This window comes from Caretta caretta, chromosome 18, assembly GCF_965140235.1.
Source record: "Caretta caretta isolate rCarCar2 chromosome 18, rCarCar1.hap1, whole genome shotgun sequence".
Classification (NCBI taxonomy): domain Eukaryota; kingdom Metazoa; phylum Chordata; order Testudines; family Cheloniidae; genus Caretta; species Caretta caretta.
The window spans coordinates 17,745,732-17,758,612 of record NC_134223.1 but is presented as its reverse complement, the minus strand read 5'-3'; positions in this window follow the sequence as shown (position 1 = coordinate 17,758,612).

The window sequence follows — 12,881 nt, the reverse complement described above, 5'->3', positions numbered from 1 at the left end:
CGTGGACTCTATATGTCCACGGGCCTCAAATATATAGGCTGACCACTTTGAAAACAGCACACTGAAGGAGACGTGCCATGGGCGTGATTCAATAGGGTACTTGCTATGTCCCTATTCCAAAGGCAAATATTTCCTCTTCAGAAGAATTTTTATGAGCCTTCGGGATAAGCTTTTTCGAGCAGAAGGGATTTATTAGGATCCAGGCGTGGAGGGTGAGGTAGAGATGACTCCATCAAAGGCAAGGAACCTGCCCCAACCTTCCTTTCAGTTTGGCAGTAGAATTTTAACCAGCGTCCTCTATTCAGCATATCACCGGTACAATATTTCCTAAAACTAAATCTCAGCTGTAACTAAACATTAGCTCAACAAACTATAGCAAACACAGAGAATCAGACAAGCAATAAGAGGTGAGCTGTGACCCAGCAATTTGGACTTTATGTGCTTGGGAAAAGGCTCATCTCACAAGTACATTAATTCAGCTGTCTACAAAACAAGCATGATTAACATGAGTGGAGAGAAGTTTTGGTTAGACATATATTGCCAAATTCTCTGCTGGGGTAAATCAGTGAAACTCCACTGAAGCCAATGGACCAGCACCCATTGACACTGCTACAGAATTTGGCCCTCTGAGTGGCTAGCTGTTTCCATCTGAAATGGGCTGAGATAAAGAGATGATGATGATGGGCAAAGGTCAAAGATATTAAAATTGGGGGAGAGACACTTGTTTGAACAGACAAGTGATCAAGGATGCTGCAGAGCTGATGCTGGGACCTTATCTGGACTTACAGCGAAATGGGATGTAAAACTGCATTTCCTGATAGCTTACCAATTGCTAACAGAAATGATGAGCAGACATGGATGGGGGGGGGAATATTATTAAAAGATGGACAGCTATCCAGGGTGTTTAAGATTTTGTTAACATAGGCGCTAACTTCCTCAGTTCCCAGGGGGTCCTCAACCCCAGACCCGGCTCCCATTCCCACTCTTCCCCCAAGTCCCCAAACCCCGCTCTGCCTCTTCCCACCTTGTTCCGCCCCCTCCCCTGCCTCTTCCTGCCCCCGCTCCTCCTTCATGCTGCTGAACAGCTGATCTGCGGCGGGTGGGAGGCACTGGGAGGGAGGGGTAGGATTTGATTTACGGGGCTGCCAGCCAGGGGGGCTGAGCACCCACTATTTTCCCCTCTGTGTGCTCCATCCCTGGAGCACCCACAGAGTCAGCACCGATGTTTGGCGGTAATGTATTCAAGCACCCATGATAGGGTTAACTTTTATGAGGCAATGGTATCAACACAGCTAGCAGCAGTGTCACATTACAAAGGAGCGATGAGCTAATGAAAGTTTGTTCTGATGATATAGGGCCAGATCTTCAGCTGTTGCAAGCAGAGCTCCATGAAGGAAATAAAGCGTACATTTTTGACAGCGAGGGTAATTAATCACTGGAACAATTTACCAAGGGTCATGTGCATTCGCCATCACTGATAATTTTTAAATCAAGATTGGATGTTTTTCTAAAAGATCTGCACTTGGAATTATTTTGGGGAAGGTCTCTGGCCGGTGCGATGCATAAGGTCACGCTAAGATGATCACAGTGGTCCCTTCTGGTCTTTAATCTGTGAATGGTCAGTTGATTTATGCCAACGGAGAGTCTAGCCCATAAATGTTTGTGGCACGAAATTATCCCTGTACATAGGTAGTTTCTCTGAAATCAGACAAGATGGAAATCCTCCCCCTCCCGTTGTGCGCCTGCAGTTTCGGCTGAGATTTGTGAAGGTTACACAGTGCTGCACAAGACCCAACCCCACAGCCCAAAGCATTTATTTTACCATTTGTTTATTTTTCTAGTTTGCTTCCAGACACTAGCACTCTCCCTTCGAATATCAAAACAGGGAGAGAGAAAATGGTAAAGGGGAATGGCTGCATCTCACCTTCAATGAAGCAAAGAGTCTGGCTGTTTACATGGCAAACTACTTGGCTGCTGATTTAGAATACAGAGGTGCAGTGCCGGGTTTACAATGGCATCAGTGGCTCCATGGAGCCGGGCCCATGCTCAGAAGGGGCCCTGGCCTGCTCTGCTTGCACTGTGCCCCGATACCCCGCCAGCCCCCCAACCCCACCCACCATTTGCTCCTCTTGGCCTGCCCACCAGCCGGCCAAGGGCTCCTCTCCACCCCCTGCCCCCATCAGCCGGCCTCTTGCCAGCAAGTTAAAGAAGTATGGATTGGATGAATAGACTATAAGGTGGATAGAAAGCTGGCTAGATCGTCGGGCTCAACGGGTAGTGATCAACAGCTCAATGTCTAGTTGGCAGCCAGTATCAAGCGGAGTCCCCCGGGGGTCGATCCTGGGCAGTGTTCCCGCTAATTTTTCCCACCCATGTGCAGAATTAATTTTGTTATGTGCACCAATATGGAGGTGATATGTGAGGGTTGGGGTGCAGGGGTGAGATAGCTCCGGCTAGGGGTGCAGGCTCTGGGGTGAGACTGGGGATGAGGGATTTGGAGTGCGGGAGGTGGTTCTGGGGGGCTACGGTGAGGAGAGAGGACTCCCCCAGCTTTCTCTCCCCCCGCAGCAACACCTGGTCTGTGAGAGAGAGGCGATTCTCCCCGCCGCGGCCGCTCAGGAGTTGGGGCTGCAGGATAGGCCCCTCTTCCTGGCCCCAGCAGGTCCGGGCTAGGGCTGGGTTCAGGCCAGGGGAGGGGCACTCTAGCTGCGCCTGGTTCCGGGCCACGCCGCCCTGGCTGTGTCTGGGACCGGGCTGGGCCACTCCAGCCGCGCCTAGGTCCACACTGCCCTGGCCGCAGCTAGGGCTGGGCAGGGCCACACTGCTTCGGTTGCCCCTGGGTCCGTGCCCCTGCAAGCCACTCCTGGGTCTGAGCTGGGCCAGGCCCGGTGGGCTGCTGTGCCTGTGCTTGGGGCTGGGCTGGGCCGGGCCACTCCTGGGTCTGCGCCGCCCCAAAAGGATGTGTACAAATTGGAGGGAGTCCAGTGGAGGGCAATGAAAATGACCAGGGGGCTGGAGCACATGACTTACAAGGAGAGGCTGAGGGAACTGGGCTTGTTAAGTCTCCATAAGACAAGAGTGAGGGGGGGATTTGATAGCAGCCTTCAACTACTTGAAGGGGGGTTTCAAAGAGGATGGATCTATGCTGTTCTCAGTGGTGGCAGATGGCAGAACAAGGAGCAATGGTCTCAAGTTGCAGTGGGGGTGGTCTAGGCTGAATATTAGGAAAAACTATTTCACTAGAGGGTGGTGAAACACTGGAATGGGTTACCTAGGGAGGTGGTGGAATCTCCATCCTTAGAGGTTTTTAAGGCCCGTCTTGACAAAGCCCTGGCTGGGATGGTTTGGTTGGGGTTGGTCCCACTTTGAGCAGGGGGTTGGACTAGATGATCTCCTGAGGTCTCTTCTAACTCTAAATCTATGATCCTAGGGTTCTCTCTGCCCCCTGGCCGGACCGCAGGGCGCCTCCGGCTCCGGGCAGTCTCTGCTTCCCAGCACCTGTGTGGCCCCACCTGTCTCCCTGGAGCTGAGCCACCTGGGACTAGTACAGAAGCCTGGCCAGTCTCAGCCAGTTGATGGGGGGCAGTGTGGAGGGGCTTGGCTGGGCCCCTCCAGGCAAGTGGGTCCTGAGGGAGGCTGGCTGGGGCAGGCCCTGGCGTGGCTGATCATGCCACTCCCGGGGGGCTGGATTGATTCTCCACCCCGGGACCAGCCCTGGCTGCACTGGCAGCTCAGCCCGGCAGACACAGTCGCCTCCCAGCAGGGCCGATGAGTGGGGCCAGGAGGCAGGGCTTGACGGAGTGGGTCTCTGGGGGACCTGCGGTGGTGCTGAGCTGTGAGGGGGCGGGGAAGATGTGTGTGTTGGAGCAGTAGGGAGTAGGGGTTGTGTGGGGGGTGCTGGGCAGTTGTGGTGGGGCTGTAGGGAGGGGGGCACTGGACAGGGGTCGTGGTGTGCAGGGTGCTGTGTATTTGTGGCAGGGTCGGGGGGGGCGGCGTTGGGCATAGTGGGTCCAGGAGGACTCTGGCCATAGGGAATCGGGGGTGGGGGTGTTCCGGCGTTGGGCGGGGGGGGTGGGATGTGTGGCGTGGCATGGCTAGCCCACGAAAGGAAGGGGCATGCTGACAGCACAGGGCCAGGCGGGCCAGTGTGAATCTGGCAACTACCATTTTGTATATAGTGCCCTTGCACTGGGCTGGACAGAGAGGGGCCGCCCCTGCCATGCCATACCCCTGGCCCCCCCGCACTATGCTCCATTGCCCCATGGGGGCCCACAAATATGTTTGGCGCTGAGCGCACAAAAGGTTAATCTGGCCCTGCAGAGGTGGAAACGAGGGGGTTTGCAAATATCAACCACTCCGAGTGTAGGAGAAGGCGGCAAAGGAACAACACAGAAAAACATTAAACTCTCACCCTTGCACTGAGAGCCTACATAACATTAATGAACCAGAGTTACAAGGATTTAAAGGGTGTCGCATTCATCTATGTCTATTCTCTTTAATAACAGATCAAATGACTGAGGACTTAGCAGACCAACATGACAAGGAGCCACTGCAGGGGGAGGGCTGGCTGTTCTAAGGAGAGGGCACAACCTGTGCAGAGAGAGATACTCAATGTTTTCGCTGATGCAACAGAGACAGTTTGGATTGCGGTTAAGGACAACGAAGGTGCATGTTTATACAATTCTCCTGTAGTCCTTGAAGCAGTTAAAGAAAGCAGATTAAAAATGATGCATCAAAGGAAAAGCAGTCAGAAATGTGATTGCACGAGTGATGGCTACTTACTGACTGAGGTGTTTGCAAAAAGCAAGGATGGGCACAAGCTGTTAGAAAGGCGGCAAATTGATTTCCTAGGCAATAAACTCAGGTTCTTTTGGATTTAATCCTTGGACGTGAGAAGTGATGGCTGATAAGAAAAAAGGAATACTCTGTCTACTCTGACCTCTTGTAACCATATAAAATATTATTAAAAATACATACAAGGCTACATACCAGAAGGCAACACACCCAGTTTAGGAATCTTTCTTCGGGAAGAAGCCCAAATACCTTCAATTTTGACTCCGGTGGGCAAGTGTCCATTGGACTAAAGGAAATTATTGCAAGAATATTTAGGAAGGCTGCAAATATGTGAAAAGGTGGTGGAGGCCACATGCTTGGAACGGGATAAGACATAGAATAAGAGCAAGAAACAGAAAGAACATGGCATGTTTAAGGACCGGGAGCTAGAAAAACAGCAGCACTTTAGGGTAATTACAGGAGCAAAAGGGAAATATTGAATATTGAATTGCAGGAATCAAAACACTGTAGACTCACAGGTGTGACAAAGTAAAAGATAAAATGCCCTCTACAGATGAGCCAGAGACAAGAGGATAAGAAATCAGCAAAGGGATAGAGGGCAAAATATTAGACTCACGAAAGAGATTGGAGAATAGAAGAAGAAAAAAAAGTCTAATTTTTCTAGCATGGGAGAACAGAAAGAAAGGAAGAATAATGGATATTTCCGAGAGATCTTTCATTAATAACTATTGCTGCTTGGAAAATGGGTCTTTCCCCCCTATGAAAATTTTCATCAAAACATTTTACTTAGTTGACAAAAAAATGAAAACCTGAAAGCAAAATTTTTCCGTCTTTGGTAAACAAACATATTTGACCAAAACATGAGAAAATTTCAGTTGAAAATTTTTAGTTTTCCAACAACAAAATTTCTGAGACAAGCAGACACTTTGCATTCAAGTTTTCATTTAATTTAAAAGCCAATTTTCTGTATTTAAAAAAGGTTCAGAATGAAAATTTTCAACCAACTTCATTATTAATATAAAAAAAAGAATTTCCCTCAACTGATCTAACCTATTTTACTGTTAAGTGCAAAGTGCACAAAGGGTAAATCAGTGTTTGAACCAATAAACAATGCTGTGTGTGGTCTTTTCAAGAGCTGGTCAAAAGTCATCCGACAGAACAGTTTTCCTTCAGAAAATGCTGTTTTGATAAAATTGAAATGTTTCAAACAAACATTGATTTCACTGAAAATTGACCTGAGCCGTGTTTCATTCAATAAGGTCATTTTGACTAATTTATATTATATAAAAGTCTAAATGAAGTGCTTCAACCTTCTAAAAATACAGTGCTTTAAGAAGGTCATTTTGATATTCCCAAAATGAAATTTCTAAAAAGTTTCATTTTGCAGGAAATAGTGACTTTTCCCCCCAGTTAAGTATGTATGAATGGAAATGCTGGAATTTCCCACAGAACAGAAATTATTAATTTCAATCCCTCTGTTCTTTTCCATTCACTGTGATAAAGTTTTTAATGATGGGGGAGGGGGAATCCTTCATTCTAGCCTCAGAGATCCAGAACACTAAAAATCTAGAGATAAACAGTGCAGCCACAAGTGTGAAATTAACATAATGTACTGAGACCATAGTTAAAGTTATAGCGACCATTTCTTACTACGTCAGAATAAACCCCCCTGATATTTACAGCATAGGACAAAGGAGCAAGACGATGGGGAAAGACAATTTTCATCTGTACAAATAAGTTACAAAACCAAGTCAATCAACTGGACATTTTTAAAGTCAATTTACCTGTGAAAAAGGAATTTCTGACGTATGCACAGTTTAGTGGTATTTTAAACAACCCAGGACCTATCTGACATGAAGGCTAGAGGGGGTGTTTATATAGAGTCATTAACTCTGTTATCTCAAGATCACAACGGAAAAAGCCCAAGAGGACAGGCCTGTGGAATGAGGGGTTATCATTATAACAGGCTGTTTGTTGTGTTGAGATCCTGACAGCATTTTTTGCTATATTCAGAAAATGGCTTCTCAGCAGTATGTTTCCCAAATAACCACTAACGTGGAGTTACCTACATGCTCAGTGTAATCTGCTTGCATGAGGTTCATTATATACAAAAAGTATGTTATAGACACAGCAGGATATTAGATTTGTTCAGTTCCAAGATGACTGCCAGCCAGCTGCTACACATCGTGTTTTTCTTGTGCATCATTCAAGAATTCTTACTTAAAGGACCAGAGCACAGATAAGCCAGGCTGGCTTGTTAAAACTGTGCACACCACATCTTTGAATGCAGGGGAAGGGAAAACAAAAAATGCAATACTCCAGTCTAGTTGCCCGATTTCCATTATGGGATGCATCAACTTCTGTTTACCGATTTCTAGATAGAAAATAGTCTGATCTGGCCAGGCCTTTATGAGCACGCCATTTGCATCATGTTGTAAGACTCCTACCATTTTGTGATATAGACCAGACTCATTACCTTCAGAACTTCTGTTTGTCATTTTAAAGCGCTGAATAAAATCTTGAATGAAAAGAACAGAAGAAAGAATAAAATGTGTTTACAGCTGATACCACCCTATTTTGCTTACTTTAATTCATTCGAGTCTAAATAAAGGTCACCATTTGCTGATGGTGAAATACTGAATGTGTCTTGCAAGCAGAGTTCTTGGAGTGTCGAAAACGGAAGGTAGCCAGGGCAATGTGTAGATTCACCAGAAGGAAAGGCATATTAGAAAGAGATTCACACACATTCTGGTCTGAAGGCCAGTAACTCCTGCCGCTACAGACTCGTGTGCATTTTTGCACTGATGTAGCCCTGTTGGTTCAAACACCTATTATAGATGTGCTGCACCAGTGAAAAAAGTGACTTGTACCAGCCCACATTTTCCCAGTTTGCACATCAGTATAGCTACGCTGGTGCAAACCCCTCCTCCATCATAGAAAAGTCTCAACTCATTGTGTGGCCTTGAGCAAGTTATTTAACAGCACTACCTCTCAGTTCCCGCCCCACCCCCCTATAAAATAGGGATGATACTGACTAACCTGCCAGCCAGGCATGTTGCAAAAGTTGGTGATTATTTGGGGAGCACAGTAAAGTGTTATCATCGCTTGTAGATACATCACTGGAAGCTGAATGATGCCATGGAAAGAGAAGTTCTGCTCCTGGCATCAGTAGAGATAGAGTTTAACTAGGGGGGGTCCACGTATTTAGTTAGCCAGGAGACAAAACACCTGTTTACTCGTTGACCGGGGTGGGTGTGGTAGAGTGCCCCGTTTGGAGACAGATGTACTACACTTGCCATTCTAGGCACATGTAGTGTCCTTCTGCCTGCCAGAAAGAACAGCTCTGTTTGTCTAAAACCCCTGCTTGTAATTCTTGAAGGCAGAGAAAATCCCAGGAGTCAAAGGTGCAGGGCACACATAATCCGGATGTTTTAAGCATTGCCTTTTCACATCCATACACAAATTATTAACCCTGACAGAAGTTAGGACTTGGGGCCTGGACCCACCTGCGTCATAAGATGATTTATACTTTGGTCTATCAACACGCAAATAGGAATGGGGACACGTCAAATCAGCTGTTATTTCTTCACAGCCATCTCTATCTGCGTACCACTGCTCATGCCCACAAACACCAGAGGTCTGGGGAACGTGCATGTTTGACAGTCTTCAGTTGAGTAAAGCGATGGAAAAAGCCTGAGTGTGCCCTTTCTTCCTTGGAATGCTGTTTGTCAGAAAGAGAGAGAGCACTGCTGACCACCCGCCCTTTTTCCTACACACGTGCGGGCCCACACACATTCTGTAGGACTAAGCCTCAGTCACTGGAAGTTTGAGGGTGTGCTTGTGTGTTTTAAACCTTCTCCTTGCCCTTGATTGATTTATTGCTCCCAGAGGCCTGAATAGCAAATAAAGAACAGCAGCAGTTTAAATTGTATTTTAATGTTATTAGGGTGGTGAAAGGCTGACCAAGATAAAATGCAGCCATTGAGGGGGGGGGGGGTGTCGTCAGAAAGGAGTATCAGATTCTGAGAATGGGCCCTTTCTCCCCACCGCGGGCTGAAGGCACTTTCAAATCATGACTGTTGCTGCAAGTAAATGAGTCAGCAAGTCACTGCCATGCACAGTAAGCCAGTGAATTGGTTTCACTCATTCTGCAAAGGAAGGTAATCCTTGACATAACTAAGTTTAATTTAAAAAGAAACACATGAATGCTCCATTGCCCCCTAACTCTGAGATTGTGAATAATGCCACTTGATTTCAAAAAGAGAGAGTTGCCGATTAGCTGTTTCCAGCAATGATTCATTAAATGGGAGTAAATCTGGAGTAACCCCTTGGAAACAATGAGATCCGTGACCCCAGCAACACTTGCTTTCAGTGACCCCAGCCCATTGCTTTCAGTGGGTTTACTAGGAGCACACACCACTGTAACTGAGAGAAAAGCATGGCTCCTCACTGCACTAAGAGTTGTCACTTTACTGTTTATTGCTAGTTTTTAGCAGGAATATTAAACCAACAAGAAGGAAGTCTGGTCTGATGACCTGGATCAGGAGAGGAAAATGCAGCTCAGTATCAGACCTCTGGCAAAAGAAGCTGAAATTCAACTTTCTTATCATGTTTCAGAGTAACAGCCATGTTAGTCTGTATTCGCAAAAAGAAAAGGAGTACTTGTGGCACCTTAGAGACTAACCAATTTATTTGAGCATAAGCTTTCGTGAACTACAGCTCACTTCGGATGCATGATTTTTCTTTAATAAAGCTTAAAACTCACCCTAATGTTGGACATGTCCAATCTTCATCAGACTTTCAAAGAATGATCTGATTTTCTGGGCTGCATCTGATCATGTTTACACCACTGACCTCAAAGTTTGGTGTGGAGGGTCATGGGCAATGTTCCCTCTAATTTTTGACAGTCCATGTGAGCAAAAAATGTCTTCTGTGCAAATTTTTGACAGGTCATGCGCGCAAAAAATTTCTGTGCAAATTGTGCTTCTGTGCAAATTTTTATGCGCACAGTGTTTCACCGTGTGCGTGGGATTTAGAATCTGTGTGCACACACACAGCTTAGAGGAAACAGTGGTCATGGGAGTTCCTCTTCAGCTCCAGTAAAAATCTTGGTTGGCAATGGTCTCTCACCATAGCAGCGTATAGATTCAATAGCACCCGAGCCCTCACTACGACGCTGTCTAGCTTCATCGTCATTACAAAACAACAGTACATTATTCTTGCCTTCCTCCTGTAAGCAACCACATTGGGCCTCATTTCAACACAGCATTTAAGTTCACATTTAACTTTAAGCTCATCCTTATTCAGCAAAAACACTTACGTACTAGACAGAAAAGGGATAGACTTCCGGACACGCTCTGCTGAATGAGGGCATTAATCTCTATAGCTCACAGGGAAAAGGTCAAGGAGACGGCACCATGCCTGAGTGCATGGAGGCAGGGGACGTTTCATTCCTTTATCTATAGCAGGGCAAAGTTGCTCAAACGTCAGCACAGGGCAGGAAAGACACCTCCTCCCTCCTTGGGCCACTCCTGACAGGACTCTTTTTCCATGTAGGAGTCTTCAAAATAGTTAATTCCTTCCTCGTCGCCACCAGACTTCCTTCCCACACTCTCCATCCATCTAATCCCGCCCAGGGCAAGCTGGGAACTGGAATCAAGGTGTGGCAAGAAACAAAAGGAAATGTGACACCTGTAGAACACGCCAAGGAGTCGAGGGGAAGATGGTGTCAGGTGTGGGCCAGGATACACTGAGAAGGGAGGGACAGAATCAGGCCCCAGCAGCGGTACTAGATCTGGATGTCCTGAAGGCAGAAACCAGGTATTTGGGTTGTTATTACTACTTCAAGGCAGGGGGTGCAACAGCAACCCTAGTTCCAGCACCTATGGCCCCAGAGCTTTCCACAGGCACTAGAATATTTACATTAGGGAAAAGGTTTCATTATTAATAATGCCTGTTTATTACAGCAGTGCCGAGGCCCCAATGTGCTAGGCATTGTGCAGACAATCCTGGCCCCACAGAGCTTAGGATCCTAATAGACAAGACAAAGAGGAAAGAGAACATACAAGCCATGTGCCCAGAGGGGAACCTGCCTCATTCACAGCACAGAGATTCAGGAACCCTACTGGGAATCCCTATAGAACAGCATGCCCTGCTCTGTTTAAAACCATGGGTCCAAATTCATCTCTGCTGTAACTCCAGTGAGGTCAATGGGGTTTGTCACCAGGGATGAATTTGGCCAGCAACATCTTTTGTTTGCCAGCTCCTCCCTCCACTGCTACTGTAACTGAGACCTTTGGAGTGGGATGGGAAGGAGGAGAATGCACATCCTGACAGCCAAGCTTCATGGCACCCTAGGTTGTAAATGAGTCACGTCACCTGGAAGTCAAAGTCCTACCCGTCTCTTGGGAGCTGATCCTGCCCCTGCTGAACTCAGTGGGGAAGCTCCCACTGGCTTCAACAGGAACTGGAACTGTGTTTTAAGGATTGTTCCTGTGATTTGTAAGTCAGCTGTAGGATCCATACCTCTGTCTGCAGATCTGTCCACCCATCTTGTGAGGTCGCATTGAGCAGTCAAATAGTGCAGCTAAAATCAAAATGTGAAAAGCTTAGGAATCAAGTCTTTGGGCTGTATGTTTATGGGGATGCACTAGAAGTCAAGTAACAAATACACCCGGAGAGGAGACACTCAGGGACTGATTCACACTGGAGTAAAGCAGAAGCAGCTCCACTGAGATCAATGGAGTTAGTTACATTGGTGTAGGTAACATCAAAACCCAGGGTGACATCCTGGCCCTACTGAAGCCAATGGGAGTTTTGACTTTGACTTTGTTGGTGCCAGGATTTCACCAAAGGTTTTCAAACATGTCAGCTCTCCTCAAAGCTTAAAATTAAGACCTTTTCCTCTCCCTGGCCTCTCACTTGCTTTAGGTATCTATCTAATACGATAGATAGATAGATAGATCTCTTTTATTTATATTAGATTATTATTCATTAGACCATGCTAATGATCATTGCTGTGGAAAGCATAATGTTCATGTCAAAGGGTTAATGAAATTCTATATTATATAAACAGATCACTTGTTTTCTACAGAGTCAGAAGCAGGCTATGCAATGGGACACGCCTAGTGAATCCTGGTACAATGAAACATCTTTTATACAGCACTCATCCCCCTGCTATCCATGTGCCTAGAGATGTACAGTGAGATGGAACAGAAGATGTGGACTGTTCAATGCACTACAATGTGCAGACCATAGTTCTGGTCACAGAACTCATTCTGGGGGTTGAAAATCACTCAATCTTAATAGGAGATTCACTGTAACAAACTCAGATGTGCGTTTTTACAACAAAAGAGAATAAGCCAGATTCTTCTGTTGTACTGGCCTATATCCAGAGCAAGTACCACCTGAAAGCAGTATTTGACCCACTTGTCCTTCACCCCAAGGAAGCCTTCAGGACACACATTCTAGCAGCCACCCCCTGTATTCCTAGACAGCTGTTAGTGTACTTCTCAGATGCGGGGAGCTTCAGAAATGGTAACTCCTTCCAACTCTAACCCTACCTTTGCAAGCAGTGCTCCAAGCATGCAGGACATGAATGACAGAACAAGAGAATTAACTTGCATATCTCCATGTGCCACTAATTAGGTTGGGTTTGGTTTTATTTATAGCTGCATCATGCAGGGAGTTAAGTAGCAAATGTACACACATAGCTTCAGCTGGGCAGGTAAAGAGCAAGAGAAACATATGGTTTGCCCGGAGGCGAAGGCTGGTTCTGTTTGGCTTCTTGCCATTCGCTCTCATGAATATTCTGCACACATGGAAACCTAGAATTAAATATTTGCAGAGCGGCGCCCTGGCCAGAACTTTGCCTATAAAACAATAGTTTTATGCTTAAATGGCAGCGTCTGCCAACTGTACAAACACCCCCTTCCCAGGCCTAGTTCTTCCCCATCCCCTTGTACGACTCTAAGTGCGGTGTCCAGTAGTACATACCAGCAGTTCGGGCAGGCTAATTTTTTAGTTTATGGGTAGGAGGCAAATATATAACAGAGGCCAGATTCTCAGCTGATGTTAAGTTCCACTGA